Source organism: Festucalex cinctus, chromosome 9, assembly GCF_051991245.1.
Source record: "Festucalex cinctus isolate MCC-2025b chromosome 9, RoL_Fcin_1.0, whole genome shotgun sequence".
Taxonomy (NCBI): domain Eukaryota; kingdom Metazoa; phylum Chordata; class Actinopteri; order Syngnathiformes; family Syngnathidae; genus Festucalex; species Festucalex cinctus.
Genome location: NC_135419.1, coordinates 18,290,612 through 18,315,894, shown reverse-complemented (window position 1 = coordinate 18,315,894; position 25,283 = coordinate 18,290,612). Strand labels below are relative to the sequence as shown.

Genomic DNA, 25,283 nt, shown 5'->3' with positions numbered 1-25,283 from the left:
TCAATGGGACAGACAGTGAACTAACAGAAGTATCACTTTCCACACCCATTTCAATACATCATTATCATCATTACCAGGTGTTTGATACTGGTTGGTGGCATAGTTGGTAAAGTGCATTGTCCAGTAACCAGGAGGTCATAATTTCATAATTTATCTCTCTTAATTTACTTCATAAGCATTCCACATGGATTCAAATTTTAGCATTGACCTAGTAGCATTCAGCTTTCAGCATTCCCACACAATTTCTCCAGAAATTGCACTTAGTCTAGTTAATAAACTGGGACTGGGACTAAATCAGTATGCATTTTTGTCGACTAATGAAGACGAGATGAAAATGTCCCTTCACTTAATGATAACTGGACGGACATTTTAGCTCATGAACAAAAACAAGACAAAAATGATATGATTTTGTAAAATCTTGTCAGCTAATCTGTCACGTCTGTGACACTGTTATGTGACACACAGCACGGACACATGTGACAGACAGGAGGTGGAGTAAAATAAAAAAAATAAAAAGTTAGAACTTAACATTAATCCAACGGCTATAACGTTCCAACAATAATGTTAATGCGACTGCTAACTAATGCTGGCTAACTAGCTTATAGCATGGAGCCATAGTAGCCACTATAATTATAAATATTAAGTTGTTTTTAATCAAAAAGATGGGAAAATTTTAGGCGAAATAGTTTTAGATCCGAAAAGGTTCAATTTAATCTGCTGACAAAAAAATAAAAATAAAATATATATATATATATATATATATATATATATATATATATATATATATATGTATATATATATGTATATATATATGTATATATATATGTATATATATATATATATATATATATATGTATATCCATCCATCCATTTTCTTGACCGCTTATTCCTCACAAGGGTCGCGGGGGCTGCTGGCGCCTATCTCAGCTGGCTCTGGGCAGTAGGCGGGGGACACCCTGGACTGGTTGCCAGCCAATCGCAAGGCACACAGAGACGAACAACCACACACACTCACACGCACACCGAGGGACAATTCGGAGCGCCCAATTAACCTGCCATGCATGTCTTTGGAATGTGGGAGGAGACCGGAGTACCCGGAGAAGACCCACGCGGGCACGGGGAGAACATGCAAACTCCACCCAGGAAGGTCCGAGCCTGGACTCGAACCGGAGACCTCAGAACTGGGAAGCGGACGTGCTAACCACTCGACTACCGTGCCGCCCATATATGTATATATATATATATATATATATATATATATATATATACTAAAAATGGACTAAATAAAAATGGGATGAGGTTGACTGACTGTGATAAAAACTAACAAACGTGACTGAAATTGGACTAAAACCGGACTAAAACACAAATTTCGTTCCAGCGTCCTGTTTTTTTTTTTTTTTGCTTTGTGTATGTCGAGCGCAGTTATCATCATAGCAAGTCATATGGTAAACCCGTTGAAAGTTAACTGTTAAATTCCTACCTATTTACTTCCAAATTAACATTTAGGTTCTCATTTGCGTGCACGCTTAATTGGTAGCAGACTAGCGGAGATGTTTTTCGTCCTACAGCAACTTGAACTACTTCCTGTTTCCATGTATAAGAATCATGGGAAATGTAGTCCTACTGATGTGGTCCCTGGTTTTCAGGCAGCGTGTTTCAAATGCGGGACCGGCGCTAGGTGAACTACACAGCCAGCTTACAATGGGACACCCAATTGACTTGTTTAGCACTGTTGAACTGTCAACCAGGACAGCATTTAGCATTCGCAAAAGGAAAAAGGATTGGGTACATTAACCCATGCGTTGAGAAAGATTGACTAGCGATTCAATTTGGTGAGAATTTGTTGTATAATTGATTTTTTACCTAAATTGCAGCATGCCAAGTTTATGAAACTCTGGTCACCCTATCTATGATGTCATCCTAGCACAAATGGTACAAACTTAAAAGCTCGACTCCGAGGTTAGCTGAGCACTAGCTAGCTGCTACGACACAAACACTGGCTTATAAGATTGTTACATTATATTTGTTGGTGGTGTGTTATGAGTGAATTTTTACAGTTAACAGCGTCGGAAATGGGTCAAATATTTGGGTTAATATTGGTAAATAGGTTAAATATTAAACTCATTAAATATTTATGACCAAATTTGACCAAATGTGTGGGGAAAGCCACGACTCTCAAGTCATTTGATTCCATCAACTGTAACATTGACGGAATGTAGCTAATTTAAGAAGCACCCTGGCTGAAGAAAGGACTGTAGCTATATAAAAATAAACATGTCGGATCAATGTGTTTTAATTTTTATATAAAAGTGTGTTCCGCAGACAGCAGTAAACGGGTCAAAAAAATTGTATACCAGAACTCCACAAAAATCGCTCAATAGTTCACACCCACTGTTGCATTATGCCTGTTTGAATATTAACATTGTACTTAAATATATGGTAATGATCAATTTTAGAAGAACTGCTTAAATGATTGTTATATTGCACACATGAATTGCATGTGTGCACTCCGCATTTCCGTCTTGAATTAAAATAGTGCCATCTGGAAGAGCCATGACCCCTTGAGATAATCCTACTGAATGGAATTCCTTTTGAGCTCTTGTATGGTCAATAAAAAGTATTGATATTCACAGCCAGTGTATTGATTGTCTATCATATCGTAAGAGATAGTGGAACATATACCTATTGATATTTTTGGCCAGCCCAAGTTTGGACATATGTCGCTGTGTAGTCAAACGTACATTTCCACGTGTGTTTTCCGTTTGTAATGCGAAAGGCGACACTCTCCGCACTTTTCCCCCTTCAAAGTCGCCTCCTGTTGTGCGTTGTGATCACAATAGTGTCAATCTCGTACCTTCAAAGCATCATCTCCGTTTGCGGCTCCGAGTGGCTGCTTCGCCCGCATCTCCCACTTGCAGCTTTGATGGCAGCTCTTGAAACAGCTGGATGGATGGATTGTCACCACAAAAAAAAAAAAAAAAAAAATCTCATGAAGACAAATCATTTGTATTGATTTTGGGTACAACTAAACTTAACCTGGCTCATGTCCACACATTTTACCCACTTCAAATCTACTCCAGTTGCTTTTTAGAAAATGTCGATCTAAAAATGTGTACACGCAAGCTGTCGCGTGTAAAACCTAGCAGGTGGAATATCCAACCATAAAAAGTTTTGGAATGATGGCCAAAAAGTTCAACTTTGAATTCTTTAGACCACAGGTCTCAAACTCCAGTCTTGGAGGGCAGCAGTCCTGCATGTTTTAGAGGTTTCCCTCCTCAAACACGCCTGATTTCGCAGCAAGCTCTGCAGGAACCTGATCATGATCCTCCTTATATGATACAGCTGAGTTTGAGGAGAGAAACCTGTAAGACAGGCAGGACTGCGGTCCTCGAGGACTGGAGTTTGAAACCTGTGCTTTAGACCATCACTCCTCTTGGCCTCATGATTTTTTTTATGGTCTTACAAAAACTCGTATTTGAAAAGGGTGTGTAGACTTTTTCTATGAGAACACTTACTCACAGAAGGGGCTAGTAACAAGATAGGAGAAGTTCTACAAGTGTTTACAGTACATTTGGGCTCTAAATGTTCCACTTTACAGTACGTGGTTCAAGTAGCAATCAACCAGTATACCCAAGTGCATTACAGTAGAACGCTTAAGAAAGGAAAAATGACTCATACGTGTGAAATGGCAAAAACAACAAATAAAAGTCATTGAAACATTTTCCAAAGGTCTGTTTTCATTGAACTAAAATGGAGTTTGCATGTTCTCACAAAGCCACAACCAAGTAGAAAAAAAACGTCTTATTTGAAAAAGAACAATACATTTTCAAACATGGTCATTGTGGAGACAGAATGAAATCATTAGTCAGGAGTGAAAAAATAAATAAAAGTGCTTGTGGAATGAAGATTATAAAATAAGAGAGTGGCCAGTATTGCCAAAGAGAAACGAATCAAAGCAAACGTCTACGTCCGACTGCTGCAAACATTCTGATCGTGGACTGTCCAAACTCAAAGTGACTGAAGCCAGGCTGTGCCAAAAAGTCCATTTTTAGTTACCTGAAATGGAATTTGCTTGGCTGGAATGTGACTTTCTCTCTCTCTCTCTCTCTCTGGTTGAAACAGCTTGAAATCATCAGTTTGTGAGTGCTTGTGAAGTGAAGCTCTTCTCTAAATGACGCCGCCGACTTGACCGCAGGCGCGAGTTCCGTGTCATGAAAAGTGGCGACAGGATTTCGAAGTCCGTGAGTAGAAAAGCCACGCTTGACCCCCACAACACATGAATCCACTTTGGCATGAGCAGTTTGCTTTGCAAAATATGCTAATTGGTTTATTAGATGATGGAAAAATATTTAGCAGTAAAGTAGAACATACATCTGTAACGGTAGTAATTTAATTCCTTCCCAATTAAAAGTTATTATTCTATTTCTTGTAATCATCGTACGGTGAGTTCCAAAGCATTGATTGGGCACTCGGTGTTTCTGCATTTTCAACCGAAAAGCGGCCCACAATGTATCACAGAAATGTGCTTATTTTTAAATTACGTAACCTTTATTTATTTCAATTCTGGAGTTGATTTGGTGAAAGTAACTACAAATTAGCAAATAAGTGTAATGTGTAATTCTTGAGATATTTAACAGCTGTTGCTATAGTCTACACTGCGGCGGTTAACTATGTACTTTCAAATGATACTCGTAACTATTCTTTTCAGTCAAATTTTGGTGTACATCTGTACAACTGGTTAAAAGATTTAGGACACCACCATTTTTCTATTTCTTTTTTTTAAGGTGAAATCCATTCAGTTCATTGTCTCATACTGTGAATTGAAAAGCACAGAACAATTCATGGAGACATTCTGTAAACAAAAATTTATTTTTAAACTGTTGTTTACTCATTAAAGTACTCATCTTAGGCAGATATAGTTTATCCCAAAGTGGCTCAATTGGGTGCAAGTCTGAAATGTACTTCAGATTTGGCAAACATTACAAGCTTTTAATTGGACATAGAAGGGAAAAAATCGGGCCATTCTAATTCACAAATTCACAAATTCACCAAACAGTAACTGTCTTGCTGGCACATTCTGATGCTGCATTCGAGGGTGGTCGGAAGTCGGACTTTTTCGAGTTCAAACCAGGAAATGTGTACTTGAACTCAGAAATTCCACTTGCGAAGTCGGAAAAAAAGAAGGACCCCCGACTTCACCGACAGACTACAAGTGACGTCACTCACAGACCGTGAATGGTAAAACACAATTCATTTGAGTATAAAACTAGATACTTTCTTCATTCATAAATATTCTACATAACTTCACGTAATGCATCGTGTGTGACAGGATGCCGCTATCTCCTGACATGAAATTATATGGTTAACTACAGAATTGTATGGAATGCTTATGAAATAAGATACAAACAATAAATGAAGCAAAATTACGAGAAGGTAGGTTTGCTGGTGGTCAAAAAGGAATGACCAAAATAAAACACAATTTTCCACTATCCGCCATTTTGGTTGTTTACTTTCGCCTCGAACGCTTTCAGGTCGGAATTGGGAAAAAACAACTCGGATATATCCGACTCCCCACCTTCCCCGAATGCAGCATGAGTCCAACGCTTCTCGACAGACTTATGCAACTTAAATAAATAAGCTATTAAGGTAAGGAAAAAATTGAGGATTCATATAAGAAATCAAGTCAACACCCTTGGATGGATCCAATCCAAAAATCCACCCTCCAAAAAAAAAAAAAAGAAAATTACATGTATGTAAACTAAAGGCTAATAACACATAAAAGCAAAAATATGTATTACTTTTCTCTTGTGTGTTATCACCATGACTAAATATCAACAAAGTGTGGACTGAAGACATCTGTAGAGATCTGCTGTCCGGTTCATGATACAACTTGGATTTCTGAAGCTGCTGGCTAATTTTGTTACCCTCCAAAGTGATCCGTTGTGCCTGATGGGCGTTTTGTCTTGGGCAAGCGCCTCGAGCGCGTTTTGTCCCGCAAACGGTCGGCGATACGAGGCGGTGCCGGAAAAGAAAAGCTCGGCGTGGTCCTTAACAAAGCACCGTTTGAAGCCGTGCCAAGTGATTGGAAATAATCGAGTGACAATAATCAGATGAAAAGAGAGCCAATCTCAATAAAGTTTGTCACTCAACCATTCAAGGCTCCATCATATCAGAGGTTGTTTTGCATAACTAAGAGACTCCCGCTTCTAATCCTCAAAGGGTTGCGGGGGCGACTTGGCTTTGCACTGTAGTCATTCAAGGTCACAACCCGGTAGGAAATATGGGCTGCCATAGCAACACAAAGATGGCCTCTGAAGGCTTAGCATAATTCTGCCCTAATAGAAAAATAACAGCGGCAAATCCCGTCCTTAGTGAGCACGCTTCTTTGACCCGGGCCGACTCCCACCTGTGAAGCGCCTCGTCACCGAACCCCGGTCGCTAAGGCCGCGCCGAGATGAAAAAGAGCCCACCTCTGGATGGGGATGGGCGCCCTAAGCCGCCGCCAAATTCTTTCCCCTTCTCTGAAGCCGGAATCAGCCCTGCCGAGCGTCGAGCGGCGAGCTTTGGCTTTTTTTTCAAGTCGGACAACATGAGCTGCCAAATGAATGGTGCTCTCTATATGGCTCTCTACTTTTGAAGTGCTTGAGCCACACTCTGAGGAGAAGAACTTTTGGTGGAGGAAATTGGCTTCTGTGGGATAAGATCTCAGCGCGGTTCCTCGCTTTTTCGGTCCGGCGTTGCAGAGATGAGTGCCGTGTCACAGTGGGAGCCCGCATGGCTCCGAACCTGCCTGGTAACCGTGCCCTTCCCTTCTTGATTGCATCAAATCCCCCAAACCCGCCCCCTGCATTGTTGCCAGGTACCACGACAACCCACGGATGACGTCGCTGTGGAGCGGGAGGCATGTAAGCACGCCGGCTGCTTGTTACCATCAGCGAGGAGTCGTTTACACGGCGGCCATGGCTGGAAAGAATCATTACTATGGGAATCCAATCAGTGCCGTACGGCGCTACTGTAGGGGTATATTGTTGACGTTGGCCACACGGAATGGATAAGCAAGCGTTTGCGTGATGCAATGCGGGAGTGGCTTACTCAGCCATTTTTTTTGCCCGTATTTCTAGTTATTCACAAAAGAGCGACACTACTACTGCAGACTGTTTTATGAGTGTTCTTGTCTGTTGGCACAGTGCTCAAAAACAACACTGAAAACATTACGATCTATTTTCATTGACGGCCGCTGTTTAAAGCTAATCTGACAATCGTGCAGCGGAGGCGAGGGCGGTGGGGGGTTCCTTATATGTAGGCATGTTGCTTAGCAGGGCTTCTACAAGTGTTGTCTTCACTTGTCTACAGTCACCTGATTGGCCACGTAACCAATGTGACCATTCACACGATGTACTCTGATGATTGGGTGACTGGCCTATGTGACCAAAATGCTATGTCTGAATCAAGGTTACTATAGCTCACGAAAAGTAACAAAACAAGTAAACAAAAAAAACATTTTTGTTAACGGAATAAAAATAAACATGCTTAAACTTTTTTTTAGGATTATAACACGAAGGTTTTGGGGTTCATTTAAACAGTATTTATTTAGTGAAGGCCATACATTTCATTCGATTTTGGCAGATTTCAGATTTCAAGGATGTTGGACTTAACAAAAAGGAGGTCTTAACATGGGAGATGAAATATGAAGGTGCTCGTTCAGATAAGAATTTATTTTATAAGAACAGATTTTTAATTTTGATTTGTCTGTTAGTAACAGTTATTCAAATGCGAGATATAATTGTTCTAACAATTTCATTTTGCGATAATTATGTTTATCTTAACATGTTGGGTTAGATAACGATCAGGCTGATGAATCCTTGCTTGTTTTTTGTTATGTTAATGCGGCTTCCCTCACTTTCTTGTCTTACCAACTCATCTTACAGCTGTCGGGCAAATATGCAAAAAGTCCTATTGATATTCTTTTCTTCCCGTTATATAAATAGCTATTTAAACAAAACAAAAAAAACTTTGCCCTTCACACCTCGGAATTCCGCTTTAGCTACCTTTGGCGATGAATCTGCATTATTATGGAACGATTCCCAGCATGTCTCCCCATTAGGCGGACGGTGACTTTCATAACGACGCTACGAGGGACTCACGTTATTTCACAGCGCTTATACGCCATGTCCGAGCAGAGTAATTAAGTCAACAGCGTTAAGAACGACGGTCCGACAAGTAGCCGGACTCTCGTAGGCGACCGCACCAAAACGTCAATGCGCAAGCCCCCTTTTTGTCCGTCTCATGCCCAGCACCTTTTTACATCAAAGCGTGCTCAGGAGCATGTTTTGAAAATTCACATCTTCATGAAAGAATGGCCTCTGCTCACATATGGACACCTCTGGCCTCATTTAGCGCACGCCGTCCCCTTCCTGTCTCCGGGCCTCGATCCAAGTATCGAGCGGCGATGTGACGAGATCACACGGAGAGATGCGGGGACTTGAAGGCAAAGAGTTACTGCGCATCTTGCCAGGCGTCTCAAAAGGCTTCTATTAAAACACGCTCAATATGCCGGTCAGGGCTTTCAAAGTGTTGCGCAGCCTCTAGCCCCGGCAAACTCAAAGGGCAACGGTGCACATTGAGTAGAAGGGGAATCAGGCTCCCATTAATTTAATGAGTCCAGGGTATTAGTATGCTCCAGCCAGCTGTGAAGTCTCCCCTTTTAAGGAGTTCTAAGTCGAGATCCAGCAACTTGGCAGGGACAAAGGAGGAAGAGCGGATGACTCGCGCTCATCTAATCTGAGATCAATTTCTCGCCGCCACTCCTCAGTGGGCGATTTCCAGTGATTACTTAACACGTCTTTATGAAGGGAGAATTCGTCAATGGCATCTGCACTAAACACTCAGTAGATTTACAAACCGGGTGCCGGGAGAGATCATCAGCTGTCACGAGGAAGTTAGACAATTTTACTTGAACTGGTCCAGATATTATTTACTATTGATAATTCTCATCTTGCTTCTCTCCGCGAAATACAACTCAATATGTGAGGTGCGAAACCTCACAATGCCGATTCGATTCAGTGGGTTTAGTATAGTTCGAGAAGGTATGATTGCAATGACTTTTTTGTCATTTTACCTACATTTTAATAAACTTGATAGTAGTGTAAAAGTGAGATATATCTCTCCAATAAAATACAATTCAATACATACATGAATAAATTTCAAAGTAGAATGATTCGGTTCGGTTCGATGCACTCACATCTTTTAAATCAATGAATGTTTTTCCAGTTCAAGCTGTTTTTGGTTATACCCCTACAAATAATAAGATTGTACATAATATAATTTTCATGCTCAAAGTGATCAAACCCAGAGAACAGGTGAGCCACAATGCGAGCCCGAGGGCACTTTGACGTCAATCTCAGTCGACAGTAGAGAATGGATGGGTTCTTATTCATCAAACGCTATGTTCGTCCGAATATCGACTAGTGGGAGCTCATACATCATATTATTGCAAAGATTGTTTTTGCCCCGTGTTTGCCAGTTTATAGTGCCACAAGTGAGTACAGTTTAGTAATTATCCTCAACCATGTATAATGTACAAAGAAAAAAAAAAGATCAAATTCACTTTACAGGGTTTTTATGTGATAAAGTACTTCTGCCTAAGTACAGATCATGAACCATCATGAGAATTCCCAACCTGTAAGGGATTACCGAGCCACAGTTTTCCAGGACCCGTCAACCAGGAAGTAGCAGCTGCAGGAGCTAATTAAATCCATAGCAACAACGGTAACATAGCCCAGTCCGGCACCACATCAAACAGTCTTCCTCATGCCAGTTCGCCGTCTCATCTCCGGCCCATCCGAGCCCTCGGTGACCTGCGCTCGGAGCCCACTGGGCCCTGGGCCCTGACCCGAGAGCTGCGGAGCGATGGGGGATCCCCTGCGGGAGGGGTTGGTCGGGGGCACCTTGAGCAGACCTACCTGCCTCTGTGAATCTGCATTACCAAACTGTGGCCATGCGTCTAGCTGCGTCTCTTTGGACTCTTGACCTGCACAACAAAGCAGAGGTAGAGTGTCTGGGTGAGAGGTCACTGGAGAGAGGGCAGACTTGGGGAAAACACTCGTAAGAGGCGCGATGGCTGGACGTGATCAGAGGAGTGAGCACATGTGGCTCAGCTGAGGGGGAACCAGATGCCTGAGATGTCTTCATAAGATCTGTCAACATGCTACCTCGGGCGTAAATGAATGGCAGAGTGCAAAAATACTGTTGATCCGCTAAAACACCCTTTCGTTACGTTATGAAATCCAGCCCAAACGTTCGTTTGTCCATGAGGTAGCACACTTTCTGGTTCAAGGATGATGACGGAAGATAACAATATACGATTTGCGATAATACTTGATGGGTTTTGAAACAAGTAGTTAATGAGCAGACTTTACTACATCTCATCAACATTTAGGAACCTATTTTGGTGCCCAGCGCAACTCAGAGGCGCATTCTTAATCTGTGCTTGGGTGGCGTTGTCTTTCAGTTTTTTATATAATATTTTGATGAGTTAAAAGGACGCAATAATCACTATGATGTTTTGATGAAAATGAAGATGCGCCTATTTATACATTGAGTGCTTGTCTATGAAAATAGGGCCTTTAACTCATTCACTCGCCGCCATTTTCACTGAAGCAACCCCCTTCTCTCCCGGCTGTTTTGCTGGATTTTGACTGATTTTGCAAGGCCCACAGAATATTGTGTTCTATTGCTATAGAACATGGAACCTACCAAAAGAAAGATTAGAGTCTCTTCTTTCATTAGGAAGAAAAAGTACATTTCTATCTGTTTCCGTTTTGCAGCAATTAGCATTAGAATATAATATACGTTCCATCCATCCATCCATCCATCCATCCATCCATCCATCCATCCATCCATCCATCCATTTTCCATAGTGCTTATGCCTCACAAGAGTCGCGAGGGTGCGGGAGTCTATTCCAGCCGGCTTCGGGCAGTAGGCGGGGTACATCCAGTATCGGTTGCCAGCCAATTGCAGAGCACACAGAGACGAACAACCATCCACACTCACAATCACACGTAGGGACAATTCAGAGTGATCAATTAACCTGCCAAGCATGTCTTTGGAATGTGGGAGGAGACCGCAGTACCCGGAGAAGACCCCACGTTTCCTCTATTCACAAATCTGCTTAGAATTGTGGGGAAATCAGCTTGTTTTCATCATGGCCCTGGTTGATCTAGTATACTCTGCTGCCACCTGATGGCCGTTTTTCTAATTACTACCATTTTCTTCACCCGTTCTCTGCAATTGAGGCACTCCATCAAAGCCTTCTGTATGATCCTAGCATAAAAAAATAAAATAAAAATAAAAAATACACAATAAACAGATAAATACGTCTTTGGGACACTTAATACATTTAAAATAGAACGTATTTTTATGTTTTGGGGAGTAAATGAGTTAGTCCGTTAATCTGACATCTTTTATTCCAATCACCCAGTTTACAGAGGACTTAAAACTTCTCTGTAGAGCAGCGAAATTTCCAGCCACAAAGCGACACCGTGTCCCAAAGTACAAAATGTAGCAAAATGTTTGTGGCTTAAGATAGCAGTTAGCCTAGATAGCATTGGCTATTCTGATCACTGCTTGTCTTCGAACATGCGATGCTTGCTATAGAACACAACATGAGGTCAGCTGGCTTTAATCATTTGTTTTTAGATGATTTCCCACTAGTTCGTAAATATCTGTGTTTTTGTGAATCTGGACCGTGGCGCAACAAAACTAAATTGGGGAGCGCCGTACTGTGCTTAAAAACACAAACAACGACATCGTTGACTTTGACTTTCATGACACATTAGTCAACTCCCAAAGAAATCTTTAGTCTTTCAACCATGTCCCTGTGACCGACCTTGTGATCAAACAGGAACTAGCCCCCATTCGCAAACTCAGTCTAAATGATCGATGTTTTAGCTCAGCATCAAGTGTGCAACATACAGTTATGTAAGATCATATGGACATCTAAATCAATTATTGTATGTTTTTTTTCTATCAAATGGTGGGAACTGTTATGCCATGAGTCATAGATTAAATAAACTCATACAATATTCAGCTTAATACGGATGTGATGGTTTTCACAGAATGGTTGCATGAACGTGCAAGTGTACTTCATGAAAGAGAATACAGCGACTGTATCCGCCCGTCCAGTTTGCGTCAATGTACAATCAGAACAATTGAAAACCTGAAATGTTTGTTTGAGCTTTGGAGGTTCATGGCGGCAACAAGTGGAGCCCAACACTGATTCAAATGTATAAGAAGCATGGCAGAAGCGTGTGGGTGTTGTCTATGTGAAGTGCTGCATGGTTGCAATGTCACACTTTTTATTCACCATAACTAGGATGGCATGTATTGTATGGCCACTCTACTATAGAGCCACACTCAAATATGTGTTATATATGCAGCCGTGCAAACATGCTTGTTGGCAACCCACCAGTTGTCAAAACCTCACCCCTTGGCTATATTTTATTTCTAAGAAGTAACTAAACTCGATTCGTTATTATCAGAATGCGTCACATGGTCACAATATAGTCACAAACATTATACCGCTAATACAGTCTCGATATGTCGGATAATTTGCAGTTGCCGAGCCCCACTGTGCTTATTTTTTTTATTTATTTATTTTTGTTTTTTTTGGTCAGAAATCATAATCCCATACTGTATCCTGGGTCGTTTTTGAAGGTGAGAAGGTGAGAGCTACTTCTTGGTTACCCTATGTATGAATGCGAGACACATTTCTGAAAGAACAAATTCTCTCAAATGACCTCTAATAAATGGTATTAGGGCCCGGATGGCTTAAATGGCCAATATTATTTAAAAAAAAAAGAAGAAAAAAAAAAGAGAAAAATCAGCCATAAAAAAAAGATTAATCAACACATTACAACATAAAACAAATATAATGATGATCAAACATCCCCCCCACAAAAGAAATGGGTAGAAAAATTGGCCAATTGGCCATTTTTCTCTCTGTTGTAAAATGAAACAAATACTAACAAAGTATTATAAAGTAGTCAAATATTTTGCCTGCTTTTATTATCTTCATTGTTGCAAGTGTTAAGAGAGCAAAAAAGAAGTACTTTTATTCATGATATTTTTTTCTCATCAGAGCGGGCATTCTGTCACTATTGACGGAAGGACCGTCAATCCATCAATGACGTAATGACGCGCCCACCTCTGTTGATTGGAATTTTATTCTGCCACATTTTGGAATCTGCACTGACTACAAAAAAAAAAAAAAATCTATATTGGTTGCCCACGGGCTTTTCGTGGCAATTTTGGCAAACGATGCCCACCCTGAGAAGTGATGTTACCTTTTTAGTCTGATGCCCTGAACTACAAATATTTTACCTCTCAGCCAAACAGAACACGGTACTTGTCAAGGCAAAAATGTTGGATTGCGCAGGCGTGCCTAATGTTGCGTCCAGTGGGTGTACATACGTCCTCATGTTCAAGGTGACTATGCCTGCGAGCGTCTCTTGTTCCCGCCGTCTCCCTTTTGCACGTTTTGCCTGCCAGCCTGGTCTCTGTAGCGGTCCGTTCCCCAAACTGTGCAATCAGCAGATGTCTTTATAGAGCAGCCCACTGCCACATGCACTCCTCGCATTCTTTGCCAGTTTCATTTTGGCCACCGATAATTTTTTTTCTTTTCTTTTTTTTACCCCCTAAAGATTATTCTTCCTCTTCCAAGCCCAACAGACAAGCAGACGCGTTTATTTGCTGCGCCTTATCACGGCCTCAGGTTGCCTCTTAAGTCGGCTGAATAGACGCAGGTTGCCCGTCCGTCCGTCCCATTGTCGTGCGGAAGAGCTGATTTAAACAAACCCAATGAAATCCCGCGTCCTTTTGTAAAAGTCAAGTCAAACCAACTTGATCCCCTGTGCGGGGATAGCTTCAATTATGCCATCACAAAAGGACTGAAGGAAGACTTAACTGAGCAAAAGTTTAATTTCCGCAGCATACAAATACCTAACTAGTGAGTTAGCAAATCATTTGAAAGGTTAGCAACTTGTTTTGGGTTCATAAGTGGCGTTTTGTTCACATAATGCACATCACTCTTTCTGTCCCATTTTTTGTTTTCTTCCCAAGACCATTTTTAGAATAACTAGGCTTTACTTGGTACGGGTGAGATCAAATTATTTTCTACAATATTAAACGTTTTATTTCAAGGGCTACTTTCACCCAAATTCGATCTGAAGTGGGCTGGACTAGTGGACTGTGACCTAATGAGCAATAAATAGCCACCGATCAAAAATTCTCATTTTTTTGGGTGCAAATAATTTACACCTACATTCTGAAAACATTTCCATTTATTGTGATTTTATTGCAAAGTAATCTGAAGTTGATGAACAAAAATGAATGCATTTTTTTGTTTTTTTGTTTCTGCAAATAATTTACACCTACATTGTGGAAATATTCCCATTTATTCTGCTTTGATTGCAGAATAATCTGAAATTTCTGAACAAAAATGAATGCAATTTTTTTTTTTTTTGCATCAAATCCTGAGTAACGGCCAGATTTCAGAATGCCATTTAAGTTGCCATCAGTGTGCACTCCAGTGTACAAAATAGTAGTGGTGCACAGATCGATCGGGCGGCCAATTTATCGGCCCCGATTCCCTTCATTTTGGAAGATCGGTGATCGGCCGATCCTTTAAATCTTTTACTGCCACACGTGATAAAAAAAAAACAAAACAAAAACAGTGCCAACCGATTTCGAGCATTTTAACTCATCTTTTAAGGCAAACAAAATATTGTGTGCGTTTACTACATATACAACGTGGGTACCACATGAATGATCGCATTCCATTCTTTCATTAGAAAAAAAAAAGTAATTTTCTACCTTATTCCATACTTGAGTAATCACCATTTCAAAATAGGTAATTTGAGTGACATTGAGTGAAAATTGAAACGATAAAGAGAAAACAAGCTTTTTGTGAAAAGATACATTTTAAGGATGTGATTTCGACACTATTTTTTTGTTTAGTGACGCTCTGTGATTTAGGTTTAATTTGACAAAGGCTTTGATCATTCATATCATCCTTGAAAATGTTCGATTTCATCAGATTCCATCATGTCTCGTAACTTGATACACCGGCAGCCCATTGAAAAGAGATACAATGCTGCCATCTGCTGGCCATAGTTAGTGGCTGTCTTTGATTCCACAACCCATTGACCAGGCAGTGCTCCATTAGACGTTGCACATTGATTTAAAAAAAAAACAAAAACAAAAAAAAACGTAGTTGACGTCATTTAACGTTTATGGCGGCACACATCATGATTTTACTAAACGTTATTCAAAGTTTTTGGCGGTCAAAGTTATATAAATTATATATTTTCCACCAATTTCATCTCCCCTCCTCAGAGGTCTGAAAAAGTCAGGCGCTCTCCTCTTCCGCTGAGATGACCAATAGGATTTTTATTTTTATTTGAGAGAACTACTTCATGTGCAGTCAAAACAACCCATTTGTATTATTTCGCCAATATTGTTCAATGTTTTCCAATAAAACAAGATTGGAACACTGAAAGTGTATATGCTGCTTGTAATGAAAAAAACACACACACACACACAAAAAAAACATCGGTATCAGCAAAAATCGGGATCTGCAGGTCAGACTTTTTAAAAGGTCGGCCATCGGCCTGAAAATTGTGATCAGTGCACCCCTACAAAATAGGCAAGAATAGTGATTTTTATTTTTTTTTTATTTTAATTTTGATGAAAAACTGCCATTTAGTTTGTAGTCTGTCCTCATGGGCCAGATTGGGCCCCTTGATGAGCCAGTTCTGGCCCACGAGCCGTATGTTTGACACACCTGCTCTAAAACCCTTGAAATAATGTTTGATAACGACAATAAACGTACAAAACTTGGCTACCAAAGGAGCTCCATCACAACATCTCCGTCGCAAATAAATGTGGTGAGACTTTCAAGGCTAATAATACTTTAATGCAAAAAAAGAAAGTAACTTGGTAAGAAAATGTCAAGTGTGTGTGAAAGTTTGATCCAACCAGTTGAAAATGTCCCCAAATGGTGTTAAACTGGGTTGAGAATCCCAGTGAGGAGCCTGCCTCTTGATCCCCCCCACCGCCCCGCCCCCCACTTTTTAGCTACTTTTATCTACCACAGCAGGTAGTTTGTCACAGATGTGCTATGAAATCCACCACGTTTACTCCATTTCACATATTCATGCAAGTATTGCAGTTGTGGCAGGAGAATTTGTATTTCATTGGACCGAGGATTAACAACAACACATTTTCAACAAGTGGAGGGAAACTTTTTCATTTTAATTATGTCATATATTCAAATTGGGTCAATTAAATATATATTTTTTTTCACAAATTGATTTTATTGGTCTGTGCCCACGTTTGTGTGTTAAGTTTACAAGTAATTCCGCTCCACAAATGTTTTTTGTTGTTGTTGTTTGTTTACATGGAAACATTGTGCATATGTGCAATACTTAATGTTTGGGAACTTGTTGTTTACGGAGGGCTTTACTTTCGCTCTTTCTTCTTTGCGTATGTGTAATGGATAAGGACTTATAACTCATACTAATATATCTGTGTACTTAATATAAGCATGTTTTATTTATTTTCTATTGTTTAACTTTTATGTTAGTAAGAACAACTTTAGTATAAAGATATAAGCATTGGACTAGATAAGTTGTACTTCTTCCTACTCCTTTTGAACATATAAATTGTGATTTCTGTTTCTTTTCCTTTTCTCTTTTTAGTTACAACTTGTATTTTATATTTGTGATGTGTTTTATGTTTTATTGATTGATTGGGTTTTATTAGTCAATCAATCAATCAATCAATCAATCAATCAATCAAAGACATGATCTAATGTGCCGCGTGAGTTCATTTTAATGATGTGCAAGCAATATTGTCACAGATGAACTCACATATGATGATGTCACCATATCCATAGCAGTATTACGCAATAATCAATCTATCAACTTTAGGATACTTTATCTCTGTATCCGAAGATGATAACTTTTACAAAGTTGTGTTTTAAGTATATTTAAAACTAAATGACAATAAAATTGAGTATAAAAAGCAGACTTTTAGCATCTGATAAAAAGTTGAATACGCTTTTGGTATGAGTCAAAGAAACTGAAAGGATTTGAAAGCATCATTTTATACAAATTAGGAGAATATTGATTCACAATTGAAGTGCTGAATTAGACATCAGAGACAATATTTACATCAAATGTAATGCTGCCCTTATAAAATACAACTTGTCACTGGCACAGGAACAGTGAAAATCAGTTAGGCAACTCACAAACTAGCAAAAAAAATAAAATAAATCTACATTACAATAATAATTCACATTTGAGGGGAAACATTGTGAATCTCTATTTTGTGTTTCCGTGTGTCACAAAATCAAATAACTGGTTTGACTTTTTTTTTTTTTTTTTTTTTTTTTAGTGTTGACCCTAACGAGTCATCGTGAAAATTGAAAATAACAAACATAAAAAAATAAAAAATAAAAAAGCAATAATTCCAACTGAAAGTACTTTGATACCCAATAGTTTAAGTCAGGGGTGTCAAACATAAGGCCCGGGGGCCGGATTAGGCCCACAAAGGGGTTTAATCCGGCGCGCGAGATGATTTTGTAAAGTAAAGAAAAAAAAAATTGTAATGTCGGACCAATTAATCAGCCGGCCGGCCACAATCATAAGAAAAATATACATTCGTAATTTCACAAGCAATGCAACTTGTACACGCAATCATCCTGGATGTCATTAGTTTGCACACAACTTAAAGTTACAGTTTGTTTGTTTATTTATTTATTTTTAAATCATAGACTGACATAAACGTGTTAAATACGACACAAATTCAATTACTGCTAACACAAATACATATGACAAGGATTAACGTCCTTATGACGTCATTAACTGCATACAATGCATTCTGGGAACAATATATATGCAAAACAAGTAGATTTAACACATCCGGAATTCATACAGGCAAAGTGTTGCCGCGTCCATTTGCATTTGTGTTATTTTTTTGGAACAATAATAATTACAGTTGAGCTCCATAATTTAGGGCTGGCCTAAAATAGCAAAACTGTGCATATAATTGACGCCAATTGTTTTTAAGTTTATTACCATTATTTTTACCGATCCGACCCACTTGGTAATATATTTTCCTCCATGCGGCCCCTGAGCTAATATGAGTTTGACACCCCTGGTTTAAGTTGAACTTGAGTTTTGTGCGCCACACGCCTCTCCTCCATGTTAGCGACGCGTCAGCGACATGTCAAGCGACATGTCAAGCGACATGATGGCGGAGATGCCTCGTCTGTCACCGTCACTTGTCAGATCAGTGCAAAAAGGGTGGCAGACGCGCCAAGCGAAGGCTCGTCGGGCCCCAGCCGCTCGCCAAAAAGGAGCCGTCCAAATCACCGCTGAGCGACTACGACGCGCGCCTCATAAAAGTTGTCCCAAGTGGGAAATAATAAGGCAGTTAACAGAACAGCGCTCAGACTTTTTGCTTTAAAGAGCTTATGTGACCTTTTTTTTTTTTTTTAAAGTGCCATTCTGTTAATGTGTTAAGAGAACTTCATGAATCCACGTTTTTTATGAGCCATTTTGTAAGTGTAATGAAATGGAGATAAGGAGGTGTGTGCGCGTGTTAGCGGGGACGTTCGACTGGCGCTCTTGGCACGCCGTTTCTTTTTCACTCCATTTGGTGACAGATTGAGTTGAGATTCGGTCCTATCTTGGCAGCGGCGGCGTTTACAAAGTCAGGGTGAGGTTTCGCACCTCGCCTGACGACCCCGAGTTGACCTGGTCCCCCTTCGCTGAACACGTTTTTTTGTGTTCTGGGCCTCCTCTTTGGGAGATTTTCTGCTATAGTTGTCCCCCATACAAAAGAGACTGCAAATACTTTCTTAATAACCCTTAACAAAAAAAGACATAATTGAGTTTCACTTTAAATTGTGTGTGATTTCACACTAAAACGTAAGTTGTCACCATAAAAGACTGTCAATAAAGTTAGTCCAAAATTTTGCATGCTATATGACACGTTGAAGTCATGATGCCCAAACTCTTTTTATACATTTTCATTAAACTTTTAATATGCAGTCATTCTTAATTGAATCATTGTTTATGTGCTGTTTTCCCCCCTTTTATATTTAAGTGCAGTATAAATTAGGGATGTCATAATATCCAAACATCATGACACAATATTATCACAATATGAAGGTCATGATACGATAATTAACACGATATTGTGGGGAGGTTGGCGATATTAAACAAAGGGCACAATATTGTTAAAAAAAAACAAAAAAAAAACGTGCTTTTGTACACAACTGCAATGAAAAATAATATAAAAATATCATATATATATATATATATATATATATATATATGCACACAGATTGAGTTCCTCCACATATTGACTCGGTTCACAAGCAAATTACGTTCATCTGACCATTCGCGTGGATTTTAAACATAGAAGGGCCAAAACATGCCTTGTGAAAATTAAACTGGACTAAAAAGGTAGCCGCCAGAGGGTGCTACAACTTCTCAAATGGAAATCAACCCGACTTTAATTGATGTGCTGCTTCTAATATCGTGACATGACGACGACGATATATTGTGGCACTTTTAATATCGCGATATCACGATATTGCCGTTATCGTTACATCCCTAGTATAAATAGTACATATACTGTAGTATATGTATGTAATCTAAATAGTACATATAGTAAGAGCTAGCAGTTTGATGTGCATTTGCTCAATTTTTATATTTTTCTATATGAAGACACTTGTCATGTTAATGATATCTCACAATAATTATTAACAATAATTTAACAAGCTAGAGCTTGCAAAAAGATGAGTATAATGAACAACCCTTTATTTCTAGGAATCACGTGTTTACATGTAGCATAGCTTACAAGTATGCCTCCCACTATTGGAAAATGTTAGTAAATAATAATAAAAAGTTTCAGGGAGGTTTTTTTTTCAATTGTTTTCACTTTTCATGACGCTATGAACGCAAGTATGACTGAGGGCTACTATGTGGGAAGGTTTAGCTTTCCTTACATCTTTTTTCAACTCCCACATTAGTAATTGAGACCACATAATCATATAAATGTCTTGCCATGATGTTGCCATATAGCGTACATAAAAATTAATGTTGAAGAAGCAGACTAGAGATAGACTGATTATTAATAGTCAAGGGCACCGATAACCAATATTTGGAGCCAATATTCATTTTCACTAAAAGGGAAAATATTGCATCAAATTTGGAAAAAAAATACAAAGTCCAGCTCTTATCTTTTTTTTTTTTTTTTTTTTTTTTTTTTTTATATTAAATCATATGTTTATTGAGCAACTTTTATGGTTAGTAATAAATAAATAAATAAATATATATATATATATATATATATATATATATATATATATATATATATATATATATATATATCCATCCATCCATCCATCCATCTTCTTGACCGCTTATTCCTCACAAGGGTCGCGGGGGCTGCTGGCGCCTATCTCAGCTGGCTATATATATATATATATATATATATATATATATATCTTAGTCAATAGGCATCTTGTAGCATGTTTTCAAAAGTTAAATAAAAACAATTATTTTCTACACTAAATAAGGTATTCCAAAATGTCAAAATAGCTCAAGTATTACATTTTTACTAAAAGGGAAAATGTGCAAAGTCCAGCTCTTAATTTGTTTTAGAATATTAAAGCATATTGAGAACTTTTAGTGTTAGTAAAATATTGGAGTTTTTTTTCTTTAATAAATCTTAGTCAATAGACATCTAGTAGCATGTTTTCAAAATGAAATAAAAGCAAACAAATGTTTTCTACACTAAATAAAGTATTCCAAAATTTCAAAATATTTCAACTATTACATGTTTACTTATCTTCGTTTTAACTTCAAAGTGCAGAGAGTTCCCAGGGTCAGCAGCATCTCTGAAAATTTACATTTAAAAAATAAATAATTAAATAAGTTCCCTGAAGTCAACACTTTTTTTTTTTTTTTTTTTTAAATGGATCTATTATCACAATATGATTCTTCAAAATGACCGATTCTGATGTTGGTCAAAATGCTGAATATCACCGCCGATAATCGGTCTATCGCTAAAGCAGACATGAATCATTTGCCAGTCAGTAAATCTGTACGCAAATAGAAACTACAACAGGTTTCCATTCATCCAATATCCCAAGCCAAAGTTTCAAACTCAAGATATATTTTTTCTTAATCCTTGTTTATGTTCTTATAAATGGACTTTTTTTGCACATAACTTCCATCTCAACTGTACTTTGCTGTCAAAGTGATTTTTCGCAGCACTACAACTAATTTGCTCTTTTCTGCAAACTTATTTTTGGGCTAAAAAGCGTCTGAACCCACACGTGTGTGCGTCGACGTCAAAGTCCATCAAGTGAGAGCACCTGCAGTAGGGACACGCGCGTGTGCGTGCGTGCGCGCGCGCGTGCCGGAGCCCCTTGTTGTCAGCCGAGCAAATGCTGAGTGACGTGCGGCAGACATTCCAGGAAGCGAGCGGCGCGGTGCGATGCGTGACAGCGAGCACGGCTCAGACAAGTGTTGTGATGTGTTTCGACATTCCGCGTCGACGTCGACAAACACCTTTTCATGCTAAACATACAAAAAGCTAAAAAGTCAACAAAGTGGAACGCGGCCCACGCTCGCTCTTTTTCAGCACAGGTCCTAATCAAGGAGAGAATTTTGCAAATTGCAATAATCATTTTGATGAAATTGAAATGGCAAATAGAGATGACCTAAATTGCGAGTATGTGATGGGTAAGGAGAGCAAAGTGCAGCCTTCATCGGGGGTAGGCCTGAAATACGAGGGGACTTTAATTTGACAGTGTGAAATTGGGGCACCTTTTAGAGGACGTCTTTGTTATTTTTCTCTTGTCAGTTGCTCACATTTGTCTCATCAATCTTTTCTTTTCTTTTCAGGAAAAAGTCGAGCGGAAGCATGTGGTGGGGCTCATTAAGGCGGAATTTGAAAAAAAAAGCTTCAGGTGAGGCCGTGAAATGCGGGACCAACGTTGAGCCCCTTTTATTGTGTTTAAAAAAAAAAAAAAAAAAGAAAAAAAAAAAAGGATGTGATTTTTTTTTTCTCTCGCTCCTCATTCTACCTTATTCGCTATTAGGATAATTCTCATACCCCCCCCATCTCTATATTCCAACTATTCAGATTTCAAATGCGCCTACAGAAAATCCCAAAATATTACAAAGCTTGATCAGTTATGTACTTACTATATCTTATCGCTCTTCTAATTATGAACACAATCAAATTAAAAGGACGTGCAAAGAAATAATACATTCTTCCTTGTGTGCAGTGATTTCATATCATTTATAGTAATACAGAATGCTCGCATTTGGTTGCTTTCAAAATTTATGATGATAATCATAATAATAATAATTATGATCATTTCACGTTTTTGCTAAGCGAGAGAAATATTTACAAAATGCAAATATTGAACTGAAAATTATTGATATTTGAATGTGGCACCATATTTTCTACTTGTAGTATGTTGTTGCAATGAATTGTGAAATACGTTATTCTAATTTGAAAGACACTGCGTATTTATTATGGCAATTTTATCAAATGACTAAAAACAACCAAGCATGCAACGTGATGTAAATATTAACAATATTTATTTTTTTTCCCCACTTTGAATTTAGAATGCGGGAACTTGAATCAACAAACAGTCTATAATGTAAATGAAAAAAAAGTGTACATTTGAAATTAATTCCCATTTTGACCATTTTGAGTGGCGTATGAATTCATTTCTCCAATTGACATAAAAATAATTGAATGTAACTTACTATAGTTTGTCAAAGATGCCATCTGTTTTCAAATTGTATTGATGTTTTTTTGTTTTGTTTGCTTTTGTAAAACTTGTATCAAAAGCAAACAAAAATGGATGCGCTGGCCCGCTCTTTCATTTGCTTCTTCAAGAGACTTTTGTTTGCCCGCTTCCATCGTTAACAATTATTAGCATGTAAATTAAACGCAAGCTGTGATTTGCTGATCAAAAGCAAAAAATAATAATACTAAAAAAATAAATAATACAACAATTGAGTCCAATCAGATCTTATGTGCAACAATGAAAGTCCTGCGCCATCTGTTTGACTGATTCACATAAAACATCAATTTTATTTTTATTTTTTTGCACTATAGTGAGTGTGCAACAAATTGACAAACATTTTTTGGGTTGATTTAATTAACAGAGATTCACATAATCGCAATTTCGAGTCTTTTCTGCCATCCATTTGTGTTAGAATCATCTTCAAATGCTCACATAAACAAAAAGTGACATCTTTCTTGTCTTTGTAGAAACAAACGAGGCAGCATCTCTCTCTCTCTCAAAAAAAAAATCTATTTACCTCCATCCACACTTGAAATGTGCACAAAAAAACACAAAAAAAAGTAAAAGTATAGCAAGGGAAGAAAGTTATCAGTCCTCCGCCTTTCTATGAGGCTTCCAAAGAAAACGGGTTCTCACATGATTACTCAAAGTTAACCTTCTGCGTGGGGGGGGTGGGTGGTGGGGGGGGGGGCGTTTGAAGACTTTCCTTGTGTCATACTAGCAAGCGCTTTTAACTGCCACCACTAAAACAGACTTTCAGATGAAGCTGTCACACATCACAGTCATCTCCAAAAACTCCACATTCTGCCTAGCCTCCAAATATTTATGTAATCACTCACTCATTCCAATAGAGAAGTTGCTCTTATTTTATTTACGCTTGCCGGAATATTCTGTCGTGCGCAGTGGACATAATTGAGGCCATTTAATATCTAACACAAACTTCTTTTTTTTCTTGTGTGTGTGTATGTTTGTTTCTTCGATTTATTTATTTGATTTGCAGCACAGGCCAAAGGGGGCGGGGCCCTTTTCTTCAAAGAGCATCAGCTCCATCTTCTTCCCTGTTCGCTTAGCAACAGCGGCCATTTTGTCTGCATTTGCATTGGTCCAAATTGTGCTGTTAGATCAGGCGCCCTTTTTGAATTTTCCCCCCTCCTGTTTTGGGGTTATTTATATTTTGCACAAGCTTTTAAGTCAAAGCTAAAATGTTTTTTTTGTTTGTTTGTTTTCTACAGTTATAAGGGAGGCACACTCACATAATGAGCCGATTCCTTTCCTCCGCGTGCCCGTCAACCACCCGCTTCTGCCGCCATCAGCGCCCGAGAGCAAAAAAAAAAAAGCAGCCGAGTGCGGGTTTGTAATTCAGCCGGGTCGCCTCGACTCGTTTACTCGAGCGGAACGTCCACAAGCCTTCCCGGCGGGCCTCCTTGAGGCCCGAGACGGCTCAATCAGACTCGGTCTCTTTGAAATGTCGAAATTCGCTCTGACGCCATCAATTAGTTATAATTCCTCCAATTAACGCCTTCCTTTTTTCCACATGGCCGGAATAATTTAACTGGGAATCGATATATTTTTAATCGCGCCTGCGTAGTTGGCATACCCATGACAGGAGGTTACTTTTTTTTTCTGCTCTCTCTCTCTCTCTCTCTCTTACTCTGTAAAGTAGCATCTCACGTGACTGCTAGCCAGTCAACAAACACACGCTCCCACAAACTCACACACAGACTGACAGCATGATTTGTCTCTCACAAGCTGCTTGTCGCTTCCCAGGCCCGAACGACCCACCAAGTACTTTGACACGGTGAGCTGAGCAGCTAGACTGAATGTGTATTGCAGATATCTGACATCCAGTTTTGCATGGTGGAAAAAAAAAAAAAAAAAAAAAATAAGAACATCAGGTCAGATCTGCAACATCATTTGGCCTGGCTGCAATTTGATGACATCACTTTGTCATTATCGCTATCTGCAATTCAGCGGGAGATAGCGTGAATTACAGATGTTCTGTCAATGAACCGTAACTTCAGTTTGAGATGTGTGAACGAGGTGAAATGATGTTATGGATTATCTGCAACCAATCCATAACATATTTCAGATATTTACAACACATGGATGGCTCTTTAAGATACATTCAATTACGTTTAAATGTGATGTGTTCCCTCGTTTTCCGCTGGGCTTCGGTTCCAAAAGATACCCGCAATAAATGAAATCCGCAAAGTAGTTAGCTTTATGTTTTTACATTTATTATAAATGTTTTAAGACTCTAAAACACCTCACCATACAATTTTATTTCTCTCTTGTTTACATATTCTCAATGTTAAAAGTTTCATAAATGTTATAAAATAGGTACATTACTGTTAAAAAATGCAAGCAAAATTGCACTGA

At 38.9% G+C, this 25,283-nt stretch overlaps 2 long non-coding RNA genes across 2 annotated transcripts in view; one reads left to right on the top strand and one right to left on the bottom strand.

The window, feature by feature from the left end:
- Window positions 1-25,283, bottom strand: part of LOC144025960 (uncharacterized) — a 43,759-nt gene that overhangs the window by 17,932 nt on the left and 544 nt on the right. The window contains exons 2-3 of the long non-coding RNA XR_013285010.1: window positions 9,963-10,030; window positions 2,855-2,942 (exon numbers count right to left, since the gene is read on the bottom strand). This is a non-coding gene — a long non-coding RNA (uncharacterized LOC144025960). The remainder of the gene's footprint in view (window positions 1-2,854; window positions 2,943-9,962; window positions 10,031-25,283) is intronic.
- On the top strand, window positions 4,123-24,671 carry LOC144025961 (uncharacterized). The gene is made up of 3 exons (XR_013285011.1): window positions 4,123-4,241; window positions 21,985-22,049; window positions 23,905-24,671. It is a non-coding gene; the product is annotated as an uncharacterized LOC144025961 (long non-coding RNA).